Genomic DNA, 23,162 nt, shown 5'->3' with positions numbered 1-23,162 from the left:
AACAGTTATGTCTATACTATATGGTAGTCTATTAAATGTGCAATAGCATTATGTGTGAAAAGAAAATGTGCATTCCTTAATTAAAAATACTTTATGGCTAAAAAATGCTAACGATACATCTGAGCCTTCTGGGAATGATAATCTTTTTGCTGGTTGAGGGTATTGATTTGATTTTGTTGGCTGCTGACTGATCTGGGTGGTGGTTTGTGAAGGCTGGGAGCAGCTATGGCAATTAAAGAAAATACGACAACAATGAAGTTTGGCATATCAATTGACTCTTCCTTTCACTGTGCTTTCTCTGAAGCATGTGATGATGTTTGATAGCATTTTACCCACAGTAGAACCTTTTTCAAAATTAGAGTCAATCCTCTCAAACCTTGCCCCTGCTTTATCAACTAAAGTCAAACTAAAGTTTATGTAATACTCTAAAAATATTCTGTTCTGTTCTATTCTATTCTAATTTTCTATTCTATTCACATCTTTAGGTTTCTTTTTTATTATTATTATACTTTAAGTTTTAGGGTACATGTGCACAATGTGCAGGTTAGTTACATATGTATACATGTGACATGCTGGTGTGCTGCACCCATTAACTCGTCATCTAGCATTAGGTATATCTCCCAATGCTATCCCTCCCCCCTCCCCCCACCCCACAACAGTCCCCAAAGTGTGATGTTCCCCTTCCTGTGTCCATGTGTTCTCATTGTTCAATTCCCACCTATAAGTGAGAATATGCAGTGTTTGTTTTTTTGTTCTTGCGATAGTTTACTGAGAATGATGATTTCCAATTTCATCCATGTCCCTACAAAGGACATGAACTCATCATTCTTTATGGCTGCATAGTATTCCATGGTGTATATGTCCCACATTTTCTTAATCCAGTCTATTATTGTTGGACATTTGGGTTGGTTCCAAGTCTTTGCTATTGTGAATAGTGCCGCAATAAACATACGTGTGCATGTGTCTTTATAGCAGTATGATTTATAGTCCTTTCGGTATATACCCAGTAATGGGATGTCTGGGTCAAATGGTATTTCTAGTTCTAGATCCCTGAGGAATCGCCACACTGACTTCCACAATGGTTGAACTAGTTTACAGTCCCACCAACAGTGTAAAACTGTTCCTATTTCTCCACATCCTCTCCAGCACCTGTTGTTTCCTGACTTTTTAATGATTGCCATTCTAACTGGTGTGAGATGGTATCTCATTGTGGTTTTGATTTGCATTTCTCTGATGGCCAGTGATGGTGAGCATTTTTTCATGTGTCTTTTGGCTGCATAAATGTCTTCTTTTGAGAAGTGTCTGTTCATGTCCTTTGCCCACTTTTTGATGGGGTTGTTTGCTTTTTTCTTGTAAATTTGTTTGAGTTCATTGTAGATTCTGGATATTAGCCCTTTGTCAGATGAGTAGGTTGCGAAAATTTTCTCCCATTTTGTGGGTTGCCTGTTCACTCTGATGGTAGTTTCTTTTGCTGTGCAGAAGCTCTTTAGTTTAATGAGATCCCATTTGTCAATTTTGTCTTTTGTTGCCATTGCTTTTGGTGTTTTAGACATGAAGTCCTTGCCCGTGCCTATGTCCTGAATGGTAATGCTTAGGTTTTCTTCTAGGGTTTTTATGGTTTTAGGTCTAACGTTTAAGTCTTTAATCCATCTTGAATTGATTTTTGTATAAGGTGTAAGGAAGGGATCCAGTTTCAGCTTTCTACATATGGCTAGCCAGTTTTCCCAGCACCATTTATTTAATAGGGAATCCTTTTCCCATTGCTTGTTTTTCTCAGGTTTGTCAAAGATCAGATAGTGGTAGATAAGTGGCATTATTTCTGAGGGCTCTGTTCTGTTCCATTGATCTATATTTCTGTTTTGGTACCAGTACCATGCTGTTTTGGTTACTGTAGCCTTATAGTATAGTTTGAAGTCAGGTAGCATGATGCCTCCAGCTTTGTTCTTTTGGCTTAGGATTGACTTGGTGATGCAGGCTCTTTTTTGGTTCCATATAAACTTTAAAGTAGTTTTTTTCAATTCTGTGAACTCCTGCTATTTCTACCACATCTGCAGTTACTTCTTCCAGTTGATGTCTTAACCCCCTCAAAGTCATTCATGAGGGTTGAAATCAACTTCTTCCAAACTTCTATTAGTGTTGCTATTTTGACCCCATTTCATGAGTCATGAATGCTCTTTATGTTATCTAAAATGATGAATTATTTCCAGAGGTTTTTAATTTACTTTGCCCAGATCCATCAGAGGAATCATTATCTATGGCAGCTGTAGCATTACAAACTGTATTTCTTTATTTTGTTTTATTTTAGGTTCTGGGATACATACAGAATGTGCAGGTTTGTTATATAGGTATACATGTGCCATGGTGGTTTGCTGCACCTATCAACCCATCATCTAGGTTTTAAGCCCTGCATGCATTAGGTATTTGTCCTAATGCCCTCTGTCCCCTTGTTTGCAAGTCAAAATTATTCCTTGATCCACGGACTGTCAAATGGATGTTTGCCTTAGCAGGCATAAAAACATTAGTCTTCTTGTACGTCTCCATCAGAGCTTTTGGGTGACCAGCTGCCTTGTTGATGAGCAGTAATATTTTAAAAGAAATATTTTCTTCTGAGCAGTAGGTCTCAAACTGGGCAATTCAGTAAACCATACTGCAAACAGATGTGCTGTCCCCCAGGCTTTGTTGTTCCATTTCTAGAGCACAGACAGAGTAGATTTACCATAATTCTTAAGGACCCTAGGATTTTCAGAATAGTGAATCAGCACTGGCTTCCACTGATTGTTACCTGCTGCCCTAGCCCCTAAGAGAGCCTGTCCTTTGAAGCTTTGAAGCCAGGCATTGACTTCTCTGTAGCTATTAAAATCCTAGATGGCATCTTCTTCCAACACAAGGTTGTTTTGTTTACATTGGAAGTCTGTTGTTTAGTGTAGCCATCTTTATCAATTATCTTAGCTGGATCTTCTGGATAACTTGCAGCAGCTTCTACATCAGAACTTGCTCCTTCCTTTCCTATGTACTTTTCTTAAACCTCATAAACCAATCACTGCCAGCTTCAAACTTTTCTTCTGTGGCTTCCTCACCTCTCTGAGCCTTCACAGAATTGAAGAGAGTTAGGGCCTTGCTTTGAATTAGTCTTTGGCTTAAGGGAATGTTGTGACTGGTTTGATCTCATATCCATATGGCTAAAACTTCCTCTGTATCAGCAAGAAGGCTGCTTTGCTTTCTTATCATTCATGTGTTCACTGAAGTAGCAGTTTTAATTTCCTGCAAGAACTTTCCCTTTTCATTCACAACTTGGCTAACTGTTTGGCAGAACAGGCCTAGTTTCAGCCTATCTTGGCTTTCAAGATGCCTTCCTCTCTTAAGCTTAATCATTTCTAGCTTTTGATTTAAAGCAAGAAATATGAAACTTTTTCACTTGAACACTTGGAGAATGTTGCTGGGTATGAACTGGCCTAACTTCAATACTGTTGTGTCTCAGAAAATAGGGAGGCTTAAGGAGAGGGAGCAAGACAGGGGAATGGGTAGTAGGTGGTGCAGTCAGAACTAATGTATTTATCAATTAAATTTGCCATTTTATATCAGCATGACTTGCGGCACCCCAAAACACTTACAATAGGTAACATCGAAGATCACTGATTACAGATCACTATAACAGGTATAATGGAAAAGTCTGAAATATTGTGAGAATTGCCAAAACGTGACACAGAGACATGATGTGAGTAAATGCTGATGGAAAAAACAGTGCCAATAGAGTTTCTCAATGCAAGGTCACCACAAAGTTTCAATTTGTAAAAAGTGCAATCTCTACCAAGAGCAATAAATCATAGCACACTAAAGCAAGGTATGCTTATACTTCAGATTTGCTAAGACAGTGAATATTTGTGTTTTCATACACACATAAGTTAGCTAGGTGAGATGATAGATGTGCTAATTAAATAGATTATGGTAACCATTTTGTAATCGTATGTGTATCAAATCATCACATTGTAGACTTTATATACTACTATACTTGACAATTATATCTCTATAAAGCTGAAATATAAAAAATAATCAGCCTCATTAAATTTAGAATTGCATGCATTTTGGGATTTTTTTGAGGGCCTGGTACAAAATCACATACAGTGCCCTGTTGATGAGAGTCCCTGCATGCCTCTCAGGCCCCAGGTAAGGAATGAATGGGCCTTCCCTGTGCTTTTTTGAAAAATAGAAATTATAGTTCATTCAAAGCAAGGAAATAAAAATGTCTAGCCATCCTTGCAGTGAAAATTTATTTACTGGCCTTACCGCTATCTTTATCTTAATATCTTTTTATATTTTTTATACTTATTTGCTGTTGCTCCAATTCCTTTCTTATTTTCATGATATCTCACTTAGGTACTTCACTTTGTTTTATAGTTTTGAAGAGAAGGTGTAGGTTTAAAAGGATATATAGTGAAAGGTCTCTCTACTACTAAGTCATGAGAAGAAGTCTTTCTCTCACCTCTGTCCTGCAGTCATCCAGTGTCCTCTCTGGAATCAATCAACACAATCATTGCTTGTGTATCCTTCCAGAGATATACAATATCTCAGGATATAGACAGGTAAGCTCATCTATAATGAAATTTATGTGTGATCTACTTATCTAACTAGTTAGCTATTCTCTTCTCCCCCTCCTTTTTTCTCCTCAAAAGTTATATGAGTCTACATTTACTTAATGTATGTTGAAGATTATTCCCTATTAGTATATGGCTTCTTGAATATTTTGTGGAATGATACTTCACTATGCTGTGTGTATTTATCCAATCTCCTGCTGTGGTATGTTGTCTTCAATATGTGTAATTACAAACAATGCCAATTGCAAATAATATCACAATAATTACACTTGTCCATACATCATTTAGTACATGTATAGGTATATTCCTAGGACAGATTCCTCAAAGCTGAATTTATGGCTGAGGGATGTGGACATTTGTGATTTGACAAATACTGTCAAGTTGTCCTACATTGTGTTTGACCATGTTATGCTCCCAATGGCAACTGTGATGGTATTACACATGTTTCTGTAAGCCATCTCAAATCCTTTCTTTAAAATGTTGAGGAATAGATATCTGATTGAGGTAAGTAATTAAAATGAAAATTCAGTTTGGTTTTAGGCACAGTAAGATTTAAAAATTAGTGAAGCTTCTCCATGATTATGTTGATGGAGAAATATATAAGCTAAGTGAAGGATCCGGTAACTGCCAGCATACCACTGTAGTTTTAACTTGGAATGGATAACTACAATGGATATATGGATGGATGGATGGGTGGAGGGATGGATGGATGGATGGATGGATAGATGGATAAATACAGATAGATAGATAGATACACTGATATATGATTCACAGGAGATCCGACAGCAATTTCCCAGTTGGTAGTGAAGGAGAGCAGATCAGCAAAATAAATGTAAAAAGAGGTGTTAATAAAGTATGACAAAGAATAGGGAAATACATGTATACCAGGTTAAGAAAAAGCATCAAGAAGGAGAAAAATCTAATGAAAGGCAAGTCTGTAGTGCTCAGGAATACAGAAGAAATCTCTGGGTGTAGCCAGAGTAACAATAATGTAGAAACAAATGCAGCTTCAGGGCAATGAGAAGGACTGAAAGCAGATAAACAGCAAGGTTTTCTGTGGATGCTGACTGCAAATGCTAAGTTGATGCTCCAGGAATGTGTTGCATGATTCAAAATATTAAAAAGATTGTTAAAACTTTCTTGCTAAAGCAGAGAGAACTACAGAATCAAATTATATTTTCTACATAACTGGAGTATAATTATCACACAACAAAGAAAGGGTATTATATGTAAAGGCAAAGACTTCAGTTGCTTTAGCCTCCAAAGATGTGCAATATAATTAATACAAACTTCCTTAGACATCTTGTACTAAGGTAACCAAATTGTTTATGGAATATGCTAGTTTCAAATATGAATATATTATTAAATACTGGGCACTATTTATAAATACCAACCTTTAGTTAGCACAGTTAGAAAGGCTATTCTTGGGAGGAGGAAATATCTTTCTAGTGGTCCACATCCAATATAAAATATTGACCAATCCACATGGGGATATTTACCAAAATAGAAAAAGACAAAAAGGAGTTAATAATTATAGTGCTTTCTTATTAATATTTAAAAATATTTTTGTGTAACCTTTAAGCCTTCAAGAAGACTTGAGAGGGGGAAAAATATGTGGAAGAAGAATAGGTCTAAAGGAGGAATAAGATGCATTGTAGAGAAATGAACATTAGATAAAGTAACAAGGAGAAAAGAGAATTGTTTGAAATGGGAATCAGAGGACATGTGATAAATCACTAGGTAATAAGAGATCGACAAGGCTGGCACTTGATGTCTAGAAAACTTGTGTCCTGAAACTGGTCTCAGCCTAGTAGTAGCTAATGAAGAACAGCCACCACTAGAGGCTTCCACTGCAGTGGACGGTGCAGATATGATAAATGGGAGCTGACACGCCTAATCAAAGCATCATAGAAAATGGAACATATGTTAGCAATTACTTTGTCCAAAGCTCTCATTTTATATATAGGGAAATCAAAATCCAGAGAGGGAAAATAATTTGCTATTGACATTTGATTATTTTGTGGAAAAACTGGAACTACGACCTAGGACTGTGGATTCCTAATCCAGAGCGGAAATCCAGTAGTGATCATTTTCCTTAACCCCATGCAATCTTCCCACTTTCTCATTGACCTCCCTGAAGCCTCTCCATATTGAATAGCAACTTCTCAATCACAAATTTAATAGTGCATAAGCCTACACTTAGCTGGATACTGGTAAAGTTATTAAAATATTTTCCCCTAGATCATTATCCAATTGTCCTTATTTACTCCCCAAACTGGTACACACACACAAACAAACATTTTGATGTTTAATTATACACCACTTGGCATTTTTATTTAGTTGTTCCAGTTGAACAACTTTTGTCTTTCCAATTACCTTATAAACTTTCAGAAGGTAGAAATCATGTCTTTTTTTTTTTTTTTAAATTTTCTTGTCCTAGCAATATCTCAGGTTTTCAATCACAATGTAAGGCTGTTCCTAAAGATTTGTGGACAGGTGGCTGTTTATCTCAATCTTTGTTTGGGTATAATTCTGAAGGAAAATTAAATCGTGTTTCAAATCGCCCTCAAGATACTCAGCTCTGGAGATGCTAATGCAATTTCTACATTTAGAAGGCTCATTGACCAATTAGATGCACACTTTGAAGAATGAAATTTGATCCGATGTTTTTATGTTAATTCATGATCTCCTTTTTCCATCATTCTCTTTTCTTGCATTTTCTGTCATTTTAAGCTAGCCCAAGAGAAGTGACTTTCACTATTTGTCGTTTCTCTGTTGTTTAATCAAATGGTGGGTGGAATCAAGGTTGGCTGCTCTGAACTGCATCCAAGCAGGGATTCTTAGAGGGTGGAAATGTCAGCCTACCTATTGGGAGCTATTCAAGAACCAGCTGGAGCTGCCTCAAACACTCTTAATTACCATTTTGTATTTTAAATGTCTCAGTCAATGTGGTCTCTTAAAAAAGAAAGAAAGTAAGTAAAATAAATAAGTCCATGTAAATAAAAAAGAAAGGAAACCCAGTAGAATCCAGACTACACCTGGTGGATGAAGCATAGGCAAAACCTTTCTTAGCATGTCCTTTAAAAGATTGCAGTTAACTGCTCAAATGCACAAATCACCTTCTTCAATGATTTGTTCTTTTGAGGACTGACCGCTACAAGTAATAGCTCAGCCCTCATTCTATCTCAAGTTTCCAAGAGACATTTAGTTGGGTAGGGCACCAACTATTTGGAAATCACCCTGCAAATAAAATTGCATAATTCCAGATGTTGCCAATAACTTTATCAAGGAAATAAGCTTATTTTAACAGAGTGATCACTGTTACGTCAGACTGCACACAATTTTCCCATTCTCCTCTAGCTTCTAACTTCTTTCTTTCATGTTCCTTGTCTTTGACCCCACCCTTTCAGCTCACTTTTTTTGGGTCCAGCTCTGGTACCCTTATAGTCAATGGTGTTACAAACATAGTTGCCACTGGAATAGAAATGACTAGGGAACATTGTCCATGTGTATCATAACAATGCTCCTATTCCACCTACAATGCAAAAACACTCAAGAGGTACCAGGCGTACTTTTGATATTTCTTTGACTTTCACTTCATGGCAGCCATCTTAAAAATATATATATAATCCTAATAACACACTATCACAGGAATTCACTATTACAGACTGTAAAAGTTATATGTATACTTGTATTTTTACTATAATTTTCTATTCTTTATTATATGGTTATATGATTACAATTTAAGGCCAAAGCTTATTTAGATTGCATTTCTAACATAAAATCCCTATAGTGACAACATCATGGAAAATCCACTGCTTTAGGAAGCTTCATTAGGATCAGCGGGAGGTTTGGAGATGTTAACTGTAATGTTATTAAATGTGTATTGTGCTTTATTCAGTGAGAGATATTTATTATTCTCATCATACTCCTTAGAAAAACCTGTGGAAAATGAGTTTAAAATGGAATTTATATCAGACACAGCTTTAAAGAAATGTAATTTTCAGAGGAGATGGGGGTGAAAGATTGTTGTGTGTAGCTATGTGTGTGTGTGTGTGTGTGTGTTTCACAAATATACCAAATATACATTACTAAGAATATTTCCCTTCACAATATGTACTTTGGGAGATCATACGGTCTTTCATTGCTCATTTATGGAACTCTTTTTCTTTAGAATAAGTCCTTAAATTTATGGTGATAGAAGAAAAGCAGTTTTGTGAATGCTTTCTAAACTTTGTTTCAGATGAAAAATAAACTGCTTAATTTGTCAGTTAATTCTAAATGATTTTTAACTGTTCTCAAAAATACAATACTCTCTTCAAAGTCACATTAACCACTTTTGATGATATTCTTCTGCATAACGGGCACTGGGCTTTGAAGGTAGGACCTTAATAGGCCCTTCAAACAATTGTTCCAGCTATGTCAGTATCTCAGAAATGTGTGTACAGCTTGCAAACTTGACTGCGTTAACAAAGGTAGTACTCATTAGAATATATAAAGTCTGTTTTGTTAAAAAAAAAAAAAAAACCTCAGCCATTTGACCCTATATGCTATTTATGAAGGTGAAAGAAAAAATATTATCATTCACTTTTTAATGTATTTTTTTTTCAAACTCATGGCAACTTGATTGTCAGTGTGGGCAGGGTGGTGTGAGAGGTGTGAGAATGAAAGTATTCATTTCTTAATAAATATTTTTGATCGTGAACTATGTGTCTGGCATCATGGTAAATATTGGATATATTACAATGACACAACAGACATGGAACCATTCTAATGGAACTCATAGAGAGCAAATGCAATAATTACAACAATGACTGTACAGATATGAACTATGATACAATTTTGAAGCAAAAATACAGTGTGCTACAAAAGCAGAACATAGGAGGCCCTAACCCAGTTGTAGAGTCAGGGAAGGCTATAGAGACAAGACCTAAGCTCAGGTCCAGCCATGGTATTAACCACTTTCGGTACATTATCTTATTTTATTTTCACATCAGGTTTGAAAATTATATCTTATTTATCCCCACTTTATGGATGACAGAACTGAGACTTTAGAAGATTAAGTAATTTGTCCAAATCCACACTGCTTACATGAGGCATTATTAATATTTCAATCTCTGTCTATCAGATTCTTAAACTTGTGCTCCTTCTTCCACACCTGTTCCCAGCAATACCATGAAGAGTCTGGCAAATTATGCTGCACTGATTTGCTAAACCTGCAAGGATCCTAAGTATGTTAAGTGTGATTCAGTTGGCATTGTCTGATAAAGACTATTTGTGCCAAGGGAATTTTGAAAATAATCCAGTACAAATATATATTATCTTAGATGAGCACAAATTGATCAATTGATTCCTATCTTTTTTCCCCCTTTTACAGAAATCAGTTTCCATGGAAAATATAGATCCCTTAAATGTAATAAGCAGCAATCTGGGACAGGGTAGATTGTGTCACTCAAACAGATTTTGAACAGATTTGGCCAACTTTACTTCTTCTCTTATACTCAGAGACTGCTGTCATTATTTGGCCCAGAAAAATCTGTCATTTTTTACTGGGTAAATGTTCCAACAATCCAGGGAGTTTCAGTAAAACATATACACACTTTGTATGTTCACTTCAATTTTACAACTATTTATTGGGTACTTTCTACATGCAAAGCATTTTCCTAGGCTGTGTCTTTTTTCTCCAGCAATGAACCTATTTAGTATCTAGTATAATGGTACTAAAACAATGTAATAATTGAATAAAATAACTTAATGTGGGGGGCGGGGTGTGATTTAACTCTCACTGAGACAAAGTGCCAGAAGAATTGAATGGAGGAAAGAAAGCACATCTGGCTTCTGAAAGAAATAACATTTGAAGTAAGACAGAAAATGTGGGTGGGGAAAAGAGAGAGACCCTGTAAAAGAATAACAGTATATACTAACAATTGGCTGTAGAGAAGTTTTTGGCACACTTGTGTGAAGAGTGATTGCCCCTGAATGAAATAGATATGCATGTGAGAAAAAGAAGTTAAGGCTTACAAGTTAAGATGGGGGAGGGGGCCAGTAATTTTGTGGAGTAATGATTTGAAGATAACTGAGAGCCTTAAGAATTTTGAAGAAAAGGTTAATATGCCTAGAGGCACACTTTAAGAAGAAAAATTGATAAATTTGTTTAGAATTATTTGGACTGGAGGGAGAAGAGGAGAGAAACTTAGAGATTCTTTTTAAAAATAGTGACAATGTGAATGAAAGGATCATGATGAAGTGTATTAATATAGAAAAAATGGTGGTGTTTTCATAAAGTGTTAGTGATCTGTAGCATCATTATGTGCTACTGCAAAAATTTTGCATTTACTTTTATTTATTAAGTAGAAAGAAAAGTGACCGAGTATGGTTCGTGCCAGTTGTTGGTGAGAAACTGGAATTCTCATACACTGATTGTGGTGGTGTAAATTGGCAAAACCATTCTGAAACATTGTTTAATATTACCTAATAAAGCTGATATACCACACTTTATGACCCAACAATGCAGCTGCTAAGAATGTTCTAAATAACTGTGTGCATAAAATGAAAACACACGTATAAAAGTATGCATAGCATTTATAATAGCCCCAATGCTGCGTTGCTTCCATGCAACACAATTGTTCATAAATACAAGAATAGATAAATAAGCTGCAGTATATTCCACAATGGAATACAATATAACAATGAAAATGAACGAATTGTCACTACATACAACTGTGTAGATGAATCTCCTAAAGACAGTATTGTGCAAAAGAAGTTGAACACAAAAGAGCACATTAAGTATTCCATTCATATAAAGTTTAAAACAGGTCAAACTATTGTATCAGAAGTCAGAATAGAAGGTGAATGAGCAATGATTGGGAGGGGCAAGAAAGGGTTCTCAAAGTGCTGGCCAAGTACTTTTTCTTGGTTTAAGTGGTGGTTACATGCGTGTGCTCCGTTCATGAAAATTCACCAAGGTGTCTACTCATGATTTGTATACTTTCCCATATGTATACTGTATTTCAGTAACGAGTTTGCTAAATTTAAAAACAGTAACTGAAAAATGAGAACTCTTATGGAAAAGTAAAGACATTGCAAATGTGAAATGGAAGTGAAGGCATCAAGATGTGTAGTCATTTCAAAATGCTACATTTCATTCCAAATGGTGCAGTGCAGTCAAATAGCTGGCACTTCAACTTTCTGAGAACCAGAAATCACTCTGGAGGATGAATAGGACAAATAATGTAGAATTCTATTCTACTCTCACACACATGAGTTTACTGTGGGGTAGTTTGTAACACAACATGTACATCATACATTGAAGTAGCTTTCTTGGCTCTTTTAGCAAATATTTATGTGTGTCGTTCTCTATTGTGGAATGGGAGAATCTAAAAAAAAAAAAAAGCCGATGGGCTGGTGGTGATCATTCTAAACACTTGTTTTGTTAAACTATGTCCTATCATGTTCTGGCATCATCATTTTCATCACACGTAAACATAATGGTTACTACAGTGTGTACACTCATTAAAACAACCTATATATGCCTTACTTGATGGTTGACGACTCAAAGCTCTAAGCCCTAAACTCCAGTCTGGCCTTGTTATGTATGCCAACTAAAAATGCATTCACAAGATAATGATCAATGACTACTTTACTACATAAGTAAAGGTAAAAGGAATAACACCTGAAATCTTAGTAAAACTTGACAGGTATAACAGCAGTTGGAATCGCAATTGAAATACAGAATCTTTGATATTTAAATTAAAATATATAAGCCATTGTTTTTCTTTTGTCCCGGCTCTGATATGTCATTTGCAGGCTACTTGGAATCAATGCTAACAAACTGTAACCTTTGAGCGTGGTTTTTGGTGGATAGGAGCTGAGAAATTAGTTTTAATAGCTTGCCCTTTAAGGACACCAGTATTCAGAATTTTCAGCAGAAACCAAAGATTTAAGGTCACAAAAAGGAATTAAGCACCCTGTCTTCACAACGGATAACTTCTTCAAAGGCAGGTCCCTGAGCATTGAGGGAATGAACTTGCAGTGAGTTTTCACTCCAGGGAGAAATGACACACCTTCATTGTGGATAGAAGATGCCTTTCTTCTGGGCTAGCTACTAACTCATTTTCCCTATATTGAATCCAGTTTCACTATTTAAATGCAAAAACCATTAATATAACAGGCTTGACATCCAGGGTATGATTAAAGTGCTATAGCACTAGTCTACATTTTTTCTGGAATGGGAAGGCAATTTATGCTGAATCAGAAGGGTCTCTCATTACATATAACCAGCTAGCTTATGACATTTTCAATTCAAGACAATGTTCATTCAGTGCACATATGCACGCTTATAGAGGGCAGCAATGTCATAGGAAAACCCAAATTCATACAATATATAGATATACTCAGAATTTTGAGGTATATGATATTTTGCTAACTCATAACACACACATCCACACACACACACGCACAACGGGGTAAAATCTGACCTATAAGAGCTGAAATAAATAGGGTCTTTTCCCCAATCAAATTCTTGCCATTTTTTAAATCCCTGTGATATTTCCATTTGATACAGAAAACCTGCCTAAGTTGTGCCAGCCTTCTTCATTTTCACATTTCCAATACTAGGGGAATTAATTGATTGTTTTGTTTTAAAAGACTTCCTGCAGGGCTGCAGACAAGCTGGGTAAATAAAAACAAGCAAAAGAGAGTAAATTGTTTCTGTACATGATATTATACCCTACTTAATTATGTTAATAGAGACTCTAAAATAATTATGAACTGACTGTTCTTATTTATGCCATTCTATTGGCATAAAATTTACTTTTCTGTTTTAGGGCTGCATGGATCCATGTATTATAGGGTTCTACATTTTTCTCTGGGTTTTTCTTTTTTCCTATTTTATTTGTTTGGCAGTAGGCACCAGAGGATAAGTGAAGTAGGAGGTAAAGCCAAACCAGCAAAGTAAATATTTATTCAAACGTTAGGACTTTTTCTTTTAATGTCAGATATTTGTACTATTGCTGTTCCTATTATGAGTGACATTCAAAAGATGGGAATAACTTTTCCCTGGCCCTTTTGCTGAAGTTACAGAAAAGGGGAAATAATCAGAGAGAAGCTGGTGTTAAGCAGTTAAATCTGAATTATTCCATTTTTCTTTTCAGCCTGCAAATATGTTTTTCTACTACATCTTAAAAATCATGCTGAAATCCATTTGACCTCTTTCTAAACTCCAGCCATTCACTTAAATGTGGCACCCTATGCACTTAAAGCTTTAAACTATAGCAAGAGGGAGCAATGCGGGGAAAAGAAAAAGCATATTTGTTGAGTAGAAGTTGAGCTGTGCCCCAGACACTAAGTCAGATGTTCATTTACTTCTCAGAATAATTTTATAGGAAAAGAATACTTCTTGCAAAAGTCAGAAAAGTTAATCGTGTGCCCAATTTTACACTGTTAATAGATAGCAAAGTTGGAATTGTAAAGTGGCTGTCTGATCCAAATCCCATGATTTTTATAATACATGTTTCTGAAAAGTACAGGTCTAAGAAAGTAATTTTATTATCTAATTTTTAATTTGTGCTGTTTCTTATACTGTCAGGAAAATAAATTTACCTTAAAATATAATTAATATTTCATTTTAAAAACTTGGAAAACACAATTTTCTCAGCAGGATACTAATAGAAGCATGCAGCTTCATTTCTAATGTAAACTACACCCACGTAAGTGGTTTTGTCTCTAAGATGATCCTAAGTTTCTGGCTTACTTACATTTTGTGCTACAAAATATACTGGTATTCTGCATAACAGAATACCAGAGACCAATAACTTATTTAAAAAAGAAATTTATTTCTCACAATTCTGGAGGCTGGGGAGTCCAAGATTATAATGTTGGCATCTGGTAAGGGCCTTCCTGTTGCATCACCGCGTGGCAGAAGGGGAGAGGGTGAGAAAGAGACAAAAGGAGCCAAACTCGTTATTTTATAGGGAACCCAATAACAGCATTAATCCATTCATGAGGGCACAGCTTTCATGCCCTAATCACCTCTCATTAGGCACCACCTCACAACATTGTTGCAATGGGGATAAAGTTACCAACACATGCTTCTTGGTTATCATATTCAAACCATAGTAGTTTCTAATGCAATGTATAGAAAACAAAAATTTACAGTGGTGATCATAGAAAGATCAGTGAAAGTGTCAGTCCTGGGACAAAAGATCAATTTTATGCTTTTGTGAGTTTTTCTTGCCCAGAGTCCCAGAGATTCAACTGCAATCTAATTTTACTTTCAATGCTTCCCTTCTCTTTGAGCTTAAATAGTCCCATCTGAAACTAGACTGTCTAAAGTTCATGTAGAACTAACTCTAGCACAGAGAGTTCAAATGTTTAGTTGAGCTAAGAACCTGAAGGGCCGATTATTTTTTTTTCTTTTTAATCTAAACCACTTGTGACTTCTAAATTAGGATGGCAAGATTTCAGATATAGTATTTTCTGCTTCTAATCAAGTCAGTTAATACTGTAATTTACTGTGTTAATGGTACCATTTGTCCCTTTTGGTCTCACCCCATATGTAAAGGCAGCAGTTTAAAAGGGGTTGCATAAACTTTGCTTCAACTAAGGGTAGAAAGGTTGTGACTATAAATAATGCACTTTACAGGATAAATAATGCACTTCAAAGAATAAATAATGCACTTTGCAAAATATAAATCAGCATCCTTAGATATTGACTCTGAAGACACTTTGGCAACCTTGATGGCATTACCATTAATATGAGACTCTAAAGAGCATGACTAAAGTACTTAATGCTATATTTCATATCACATTGTACATAATTGCAGAAGTGAATTTTCACATTACTAAAGTAATAGATCAGAATATAATCTGGTCACTGATTATTAGGGATACCTGCACAAATAGAATTGCTAGGAAACTGCATTTATTTTTAATCAAAACAATTTCAACAAGGAAAGTTTTCAACCTTGAGTTGCCAAAATCTAAGATAACCCTAATCATCATCTGTCCTTTGATGTTTTCTTTTAAAAATCTGCCCTTGTTTGCCAGTCTAATCATAGAAATCACAAATTGCAATTTCAAGAAGACACAAAGATACAATATAAACTTTGATCTCAAGCATTTCTTGTAGGATTCCAAAAAGCAGTTTTGAGTTTTACAATTTCACTTTGCCAGCAATGATTAGAAACCCAGTGGCTGCCACAGTAATTGCTCCATAATCATATCTGCAATACCCGACCTGGTTTATGCATACAATCTATATTCTAATAGCAGTCAACAGGTCACAAGTTAATAAAAATGCCATTAACGTCCCCCTGTGACTAAGGAAGAGAGATATTCATCTTCCTAGGCTGTGGTTGGCCAATATAATTTCCTTGGCTGTTAGTGTAATTAACTGTGCTGACCTGCGGAGTTCCCTGGAGGATAGTGCTGGCACAGGATGACCTTGAAGCCTGCTCTTGGTGATAGTGTGCCAGAGAGCACGGTTTGTCAAAGGTTTGGACTGGCCCTGAGTCAGGTTCCCAGGATGATACCTGCTCATGTAATCATGCTGGACACCAAAAGCATTTATACACAGTTTGTATTTTCCCAGGTTCAAGTTCATATAAATAGAGCAACTGGTAATAGTTGTGAAGTTGACCACTTTTCTTTGATATCTCCAGCCTCCCTTTTTGCCACCCTTTCAAATCTAAGACTTTCAACCTTGTTTTTCTATAAATACAATGTGCCTTCCTACTTTTCAAAGTTCTCCCATACCTAATCAAAACACAAAAACATTGATATCAACATTTAAACTTAGACCAATACACCATCACATAAAAATTTAAATCCTCTTAAGTATTTGCATTTGTAAACCTGCTTTTAAAAATGGATGAACATGTTTTTATTTCTCATAAAAAGTGAAAAATGGGGATTTAGGATCTGAGAAAAATTGAGGAGTGCTGTAACTAATTCCTGAGATAATATAATACTTCCTTTTAAACCTTGGAGTAAATTTGCTTTATTTATGTCTGGGGTTATACTTGGGGACTGAGGAAATGAATCTAGAAAGCCAGTGAGGAGTCTAAACATTTTCCTTTCTGTCCTCAATCACAGCTTTACTGTTTTAATATGAGGATCTCACTGGTCACTGTCAGTTTCCTAATGAAAAATATCTTAAAGATACCAAAATGCAGGGAAGGGTATTACAAATGCATCTGTAGTTTTTGTTTGGTTTTACTTATCTTAATATTTTGTCACATTAGCTTCAGATCTTGTACTTTGAAGAAATAAAAGATTTCAAGGACATTTCTGTCCCTCCACCCTGAGACATAATTGCCATCCTAAACTTTTACTACTGTTAAAGTGCTTTTACCGGTAAATAATCCGTACTTGAGTTCCTTGTTTTTTAAAATTTTATAAATGTGGCTGGGCGCAGTAGCTGAAACCTGCAATGCCAATACTTTGGGAGGCCGAGGCGGGCGGATCACGAGGTCAGGAGATAGAGACCATCCTGGCTAACACTGTGAAACCCCATCTCTACTAAAAATACAAAAAGTTGACTGGGTGTGGTGGCACACACCTGTAATACCAGCTACTTAGGAGGCTGAGTTAGGAGAATCGCTTGAACCCAGGAGGCAGAGGTTGCAGTGAGCTGAGATCATACCACCGCACTTCAGCCTGGGCGACAGAGCAAGACTCCATCTCAAAAAAACCCAAAAAATAATTTATAAATGTTATCTGAATTGTGTCTCCTCACCCCCAGAATTGTATATGCTGTAGTGGTAATCTCTCATATCTCAGAATGTGACTGTACTTCCAGATAGGGTCTTTAAAAAGGTGATTAAATTAAAATGAGACTGTTAGGTGAGGCCCTAATCTAACCTGACTGGTGTCCTTATAAGCAAAGGAAATTTGAGTGCAGTGGCTCCCGCCTGTAATCTCATCACTTTGGAAGGCTGAGGCAAGAGAACTGCTTGAGACCACAAGTTCAAGACTAGCATGGGCAACACAGAGAGACCCCATCTCTACAAAAAATTTAAAAAATTAGCCAGGGGTGGTGGCACGCACCTGTAGTCCCAGCTACTCAGGAGGCTGAGGCAAGAGGATTGCTTGAGCCTAGGAGTTCTAGGTTACAGTGAGCTATGATCCTGCCAGTGCACTCCAGCCTAGGTGACAGAGTGAGACTTTGCCTCTAAAAAATCAAAGGAAAGGAAAGGAAATTTGGACACAGAAAGAGACACCAAAGATGTACACATACAGTGGAAAGACCATGTGCGGATACATCAAGGAGGCAGGGCTGTCTGCCAGCCAAGGAGAAAGGCCTTGAAAAAAACCAAACCTGCAACACATTGTATTAGTCAGTTTTCATGCTGCTGATAAAGACATACCCAACACTGAGCAATTTACAAAAGAAAGAGGTTTATGGACTTACAATTCCACGTGGCTGGGAGGCCTCACAATCATGGCAGAAGGCAAGGAGAAGCAAGTCACATATTACCTGGATGACAGTGGGCCAAAAAAAAAGAGCTTGTGCAAGGAAACTCCCATTTATAAAACCATAAGATCTTGTGAGAACCATTCACTATCAGCACAGGAAAGACCCCCACATGATTCAATCATCTCCCACCAGCTCCCTCCCACAACTCTGCTGATAAAGAGTTACCCAAGACTGGGCAATATACAAACGAAAGAGGTTTATTGGGCTTACAGTTCCTCATGGCTGGGGAGGCCTCACAATCATGGTGGAAGACAAGGAGGAACAAGTCACATGTTACGTGGATGGCAGCAGACAAAAAGAAAAAAAAAAAAGCTTGTGCACGGAAACTCCTGTTTTTAAAGCCATCAATCTCAAGAGACTAATTCACTATCATGAGAACAGCACAGGAAAGACCCCCCCCCATGATTCAATCATCTCTCACGGGGTCCCTCCCACAACATGTGGAAATCATGGGAGCTACAAGATGAGATTTGGGTGGAAACACAGAATCAAACCCTATCACACATTGACTTTGTACTTCTAGCACACGGAACTATGAGAAAATAAATTTCTGTTGTTTAAACCATTCAATCCATTGTACTTTGTTATGGCAGTCCTTGAAAACTAATAAAACCCCCTTAAATCATTCAGCAACTTGTTTTTATTTTTTTCTATGTTGATACATTTTGCTGTACTTCACTTAACCATTGCACAGGATTCCACTGTATGCATATTGCCACAACTGATTTATCCACTCCCTCTCTGATGGACATTTAGATCAGTCAAAATTTTCTGCTAAAATAAGCAATGTCAAATGGAACATGATCTATATGTTTCTGTGTGCACACTTGAGAGTGTTACGCTACCTATACAGCTATATCTGGAAGCACATTTCTCCAATCTATAAGATGTAGATACATGCTAGTTTAACATCTTTTCAGATTGTCAAATTGTTATCACATATGGTTAAAACAAAAACTCTCTGCAATATGTTGTATTTGCTTCTTTACATTGTCATCAACAGTTGTTGTTGTTAGACTTATAAATTATTTTCTAGTCTATGTGTAAATATCTCAATATTTTACTTTGTGTTTCTCCAATTACAATTACATTTGGGCATCTTTTTATGTTTAGTAAAACATTCTAGTCCTGGTGCGGTGGCTCACACCTGTAATCCCAGCATTTTGGGAGGCTGAGATGGGAGAATTGCTTGAGCTCATGAGTTCAAGACTAGCCTGGACAACATAGTGAGACCTTGTCTCTACCACCACCACCACCACCAACAACAACAACAAAAATTGAGTGTCCTCTTTCCAAAAGTCCCTAATCATAACATTTACTCATTTTTTAACTGCATTTCTTTACCTCTTTCTTAGTGATCTGTATGATTTATTTATGTAGTCTGGCAATTGATCTGTAGTTATGCATAACTGGAAAAATGTTCTCAAAGTCTATGGCTTATTTTTAACTTTATGGTGTTACTAATTTCAGGGCAGTACAATGCATTGAAAATTGTTTACAGCTTGGAAGTTTTATGTCTTGTTTTGAAAGTTTTTCTTATACTGGCATACCTCATTTTATTGCATGTCACTTTATTTTGCTCTGCAGATATTGCACTTCTATTACAAAATGGTTTGTGACAACCATTGCATTGAGCAACTTTATTCGCACCCTTTTTCCAATAGCATGCGCTTGCTTCATGTCTGTGTGTCACATTTTGGCAATTCTTACAATATTTCAATTTTTTTATTATCATTATATTTTTTAGGGTGATCTGTGATCAGTGATCTTTGATCTTTGTGTTTTTTGATGTTACTATCAAAATTGTTTTGGGTTGCCATGAACCCCAGCCATATACGATGGTGAACTTAATTGATAAATGTTGTGTGTGTTTTGACTGCTCCACCACCTGGCCTTTCCCCATCTTGCTCCTTCTCAGACCTCTCCATTTCCTGAGACACAATAATATTGAAATTAGGTCAATTAACAACCCTACAATGGCCTCTGAGTGTTCAAGTGAAACGAAAACTCACATGTCTCAAATTTTCTTAAATCAAAATCAAGAAAGGACTAAGCTTAGTAAAGAAGGTATGTTGAAAGCCAAGGCAGATGAAAAGCTAGACCTCTTATACCAAATAGCCAAGTTGTAAATACAAAGGAAAAGTTCTTGAGGGAAATTAAAAGTGCTACTCCATTGAACACACAAATTATAAGAAAGCAGAACAGGCTTCTGACAGATATGAGAATATTAGAGGTCCTCGTAGAAACCCAGACCAGCCACAGCACTTCTTTAAGCCATAGCCTAATCCAGAGCAATTCCCTAACTCTCTTCAATTCTGTGAAGGCTGAGAGAGGCGAGGAAGTTACAGAAGGAAAGTTTGAAGCTAGCAAAGGTTAGTTTATGAGGTTTAAGAAAAATACAAGGGAAGGAACAAGTTCTGATGTAGAAGCTGCTGCAAGTTATCCAGAAGATCCAGCTAAGATAATTGATGAAGGTGGCTACACTAAATAACAGATTTTCAATGAAGACGACATGGCCTTATATTGGAAGAAGATGCCATCTAAGACTTCTATAGCTATAGAGGAGAAGTCAATGCCTGGTTTCAAAGCTTCAAAGAACAGGCTGACTCTCTTGTTAAGGGCTAACGCAGCTGGTGACATTCAGTGGAACCCAATACTTGTTTACCATTCTGAAAATCCTAGGCCCCTTAAGAATTATGCCAAATATACTCTGTCTGTGCTTTATAAATAGAACAACAAAGCCTGGATGACAGCACATCTATTTGCAGCATGGTTTACTGAATACCTTAAGCCCACTGTTTAGATCTACTGCTCAGACAAAAATATTTCTTTTTAAATATTATTGCTCATCAAGAATTCACCTAGTCATCCAAGAGCTCTGAGAGAGATGTACAAGGAGATTAATGTTGTTTTTATCCTTGCTAATGCAACATCTATTCTGCAGTCTGAGCATCAAGGAGTAATTTTGACTCGCAAGCCTTATTATTTAGGTAATAAAGTTGGTAAGGCTATAACTGTCATAGATAATGATTCCTCTGATGGATCTGAAAAGGATTCACCATTCTAGATATCATAACATTCATGACTCATTGAAGGGGGTCAAAATATCAACATAAGTTCGAAAGAAGTTGATTTTAATTTTTATGGATGACTTTGAGGGGCTCAAGACTTCAGTGGAGGAAGTCTCTGCAGATTTGGTGTAAAGAGCAAGAGAACTGGCATTAGAAGTGGAATCTGATGATGTGACTGAATTAATGATAATCACCTTATGGTAAAACTTTAGCAAATGAGGAGTTGCTTCATGGGGGTCAGCAGAGAAAGTGGTTTTTACTTTCTGAGACGGAATTTACTCCTGGATGAAGATGATGTGAACATTGTTGAAATGACTACAAAGGATTTAGGATATTACATAAACTTAGCTGATAAAGCAGTGGCAGGCTTTGAGAGAATTGACTTCAATGTTGAAAGAAGTTCTACTGTGGACAAAATGCTCCCAAACAGCGTGAGTGCTTCAGAGAAATATTTTGTGAAAGGAAAAGTCAATTGATATGGCAACCTTCATTGTTATTTACTTTAAGAAATTGCCACAGCCACCTCAATCTTCAGCTACCACCTCTCTGATCAGTCAGCAGCCATCAAACATTGAGGCAAGACCCTCCACCAGCAAAGATTATGACTCACTGAAGGCTCAGATGATTATTAGCATTTTTAGCAACAAAGTATTTTTAATTAAGATATATACATACATTTTCATTTCACACATAATTATGTTGCACACTTAATGAACTGCAATATAGTGTAAACATAACTTCTATACGCACTGCAAAACCAAAAAATTCATGTGACTTGCTTTAAATGATATACTCTTTATTGTTGTAATCTGAATACAAATCCACATATCTGTGAGATATACCAGTATACAACACAGTACAGTGGACTCCAGAGCAACTTAGGGGTTAGGGGAACTCACAAATCAAAATCTGTATATAACATTTGACTCCCCCACAACTTAACTACTAATAGGCTACTGTTGACCAGAAGATTTACAGATAATGTGAACAGTCAGTTCACACATAATTTTTCTGATATGTATTATTTTCTTATATGTATTGTTATATGTATTTTGGTTATTAGAATATTTTACCATATTCTTACATAAAGTAAGTAGAGAAAAGGAAATGTTATTAAGAAAACCATAAGAAAGATAATATATATATATATTTATTATTCACTAAGTGGAAGTTGATCATCATGAGGATCTTCATCCTCATTGTCTTCACATTGAGTAGGCTGAGGAGGAGGAAGAAGAGCAGGGGTTAGTCTTATTGTCTCAGGGGTCATGATTACCCTGCAAGTTTCTTCAAACTGTTGTAAATCTCCAAAAAAAATTGGTATATTTATTTTTAAAAATCCATGCATAACTCTTGTTTCTCTTCAGATCATATAAATCTTTCGCCTTTTATTAAAGATTTCCGTGGGGAGGAACAGTTATGAGTCTTTATCCAATTTCTGAGGCCTCGTGTTTCACGAGGCTAAATTATGAGTGTTAAGAATTAGACCAGCCTGTCCAACATGATGAAACCCCATCTCTACTAAAAATACAAAAAACTAGCCGGGCATGATGGCGGGCGCCTGTAGTCCTGTCCCAGCTACTCAGGAGGATGAAGCAGGAGAATAGCTTGAGCCCAGGAGGTGGAGGTTGCAGTGAGCTGAGATCGCGCCACTGCACTCCAGCCTGGGCGACAGAGGGAGACTCCGTCGCAAAAAAAAAAAAAAAAAAAAAAAAAATTCCATGCATAAATAAACCCACACAGTTCAAATTTCTGTTGTTTGATGGTTAACTGTAGTGTTAACTGTAGCCACCATATTAAACATTAGATCCTTAGAAACTGAAAGTTTGGACTCTTTGACTAACATCTCCTCATCTACCCCATGCACCATTGGTAACCATCATTTTACTCTGTTTCTGTGAGTTTGACTGTTTTTTTTTTTTAAGATTCCACATATAAGTGATGTCATAGTTTTTCTTTCTCTTTTTGAGTTATTTTACTTAGCATAATTCTTTCCAGGTTCATCCATGTTGTTGCAAATTG

The 23,162-nt window shown here is 36.4% G+C and overlaps 1 non-coding gene across 1 annotated transcript; it reads left to right on the top strand.

Annotated features, from left to right (window-relative positions):
• Positions 1-22,487: 22,487 nt before the first annotated feature.
• LOC112439335 (U5 spliceosomal RNA) lies at positions 22,488-22,602 on the top strand. The gene has a single exon (XR_003027634.1). It is a non-coding gene; the product is annotated as a U5 spliceosomal RNA (small nuclear RNA).
• The last annotated feature ends 560 nt before the right edge of the window (positions 22,603-23,162 follow it).

The sequence above is a fragment of the Pan paniscus genome, chromosome 2, assembly GCF_029289425.2.
Source record: "Pan paniscus chromosome 2, NHGRI_mPanPan1-v2.0_pri, whole genome shotgun sequence".
Classification (NCBI taxonomy): Eukaryota; Metazoa; Chordata; class Mammalia; order Primates; family Hominidae; genus Pan; species Pan paniscus.
The sequence above is the reverse complement of the archived record's forward strand: the minus strand, read 5'-3'. Positions and strand labels throughout refer to the sequence as shown.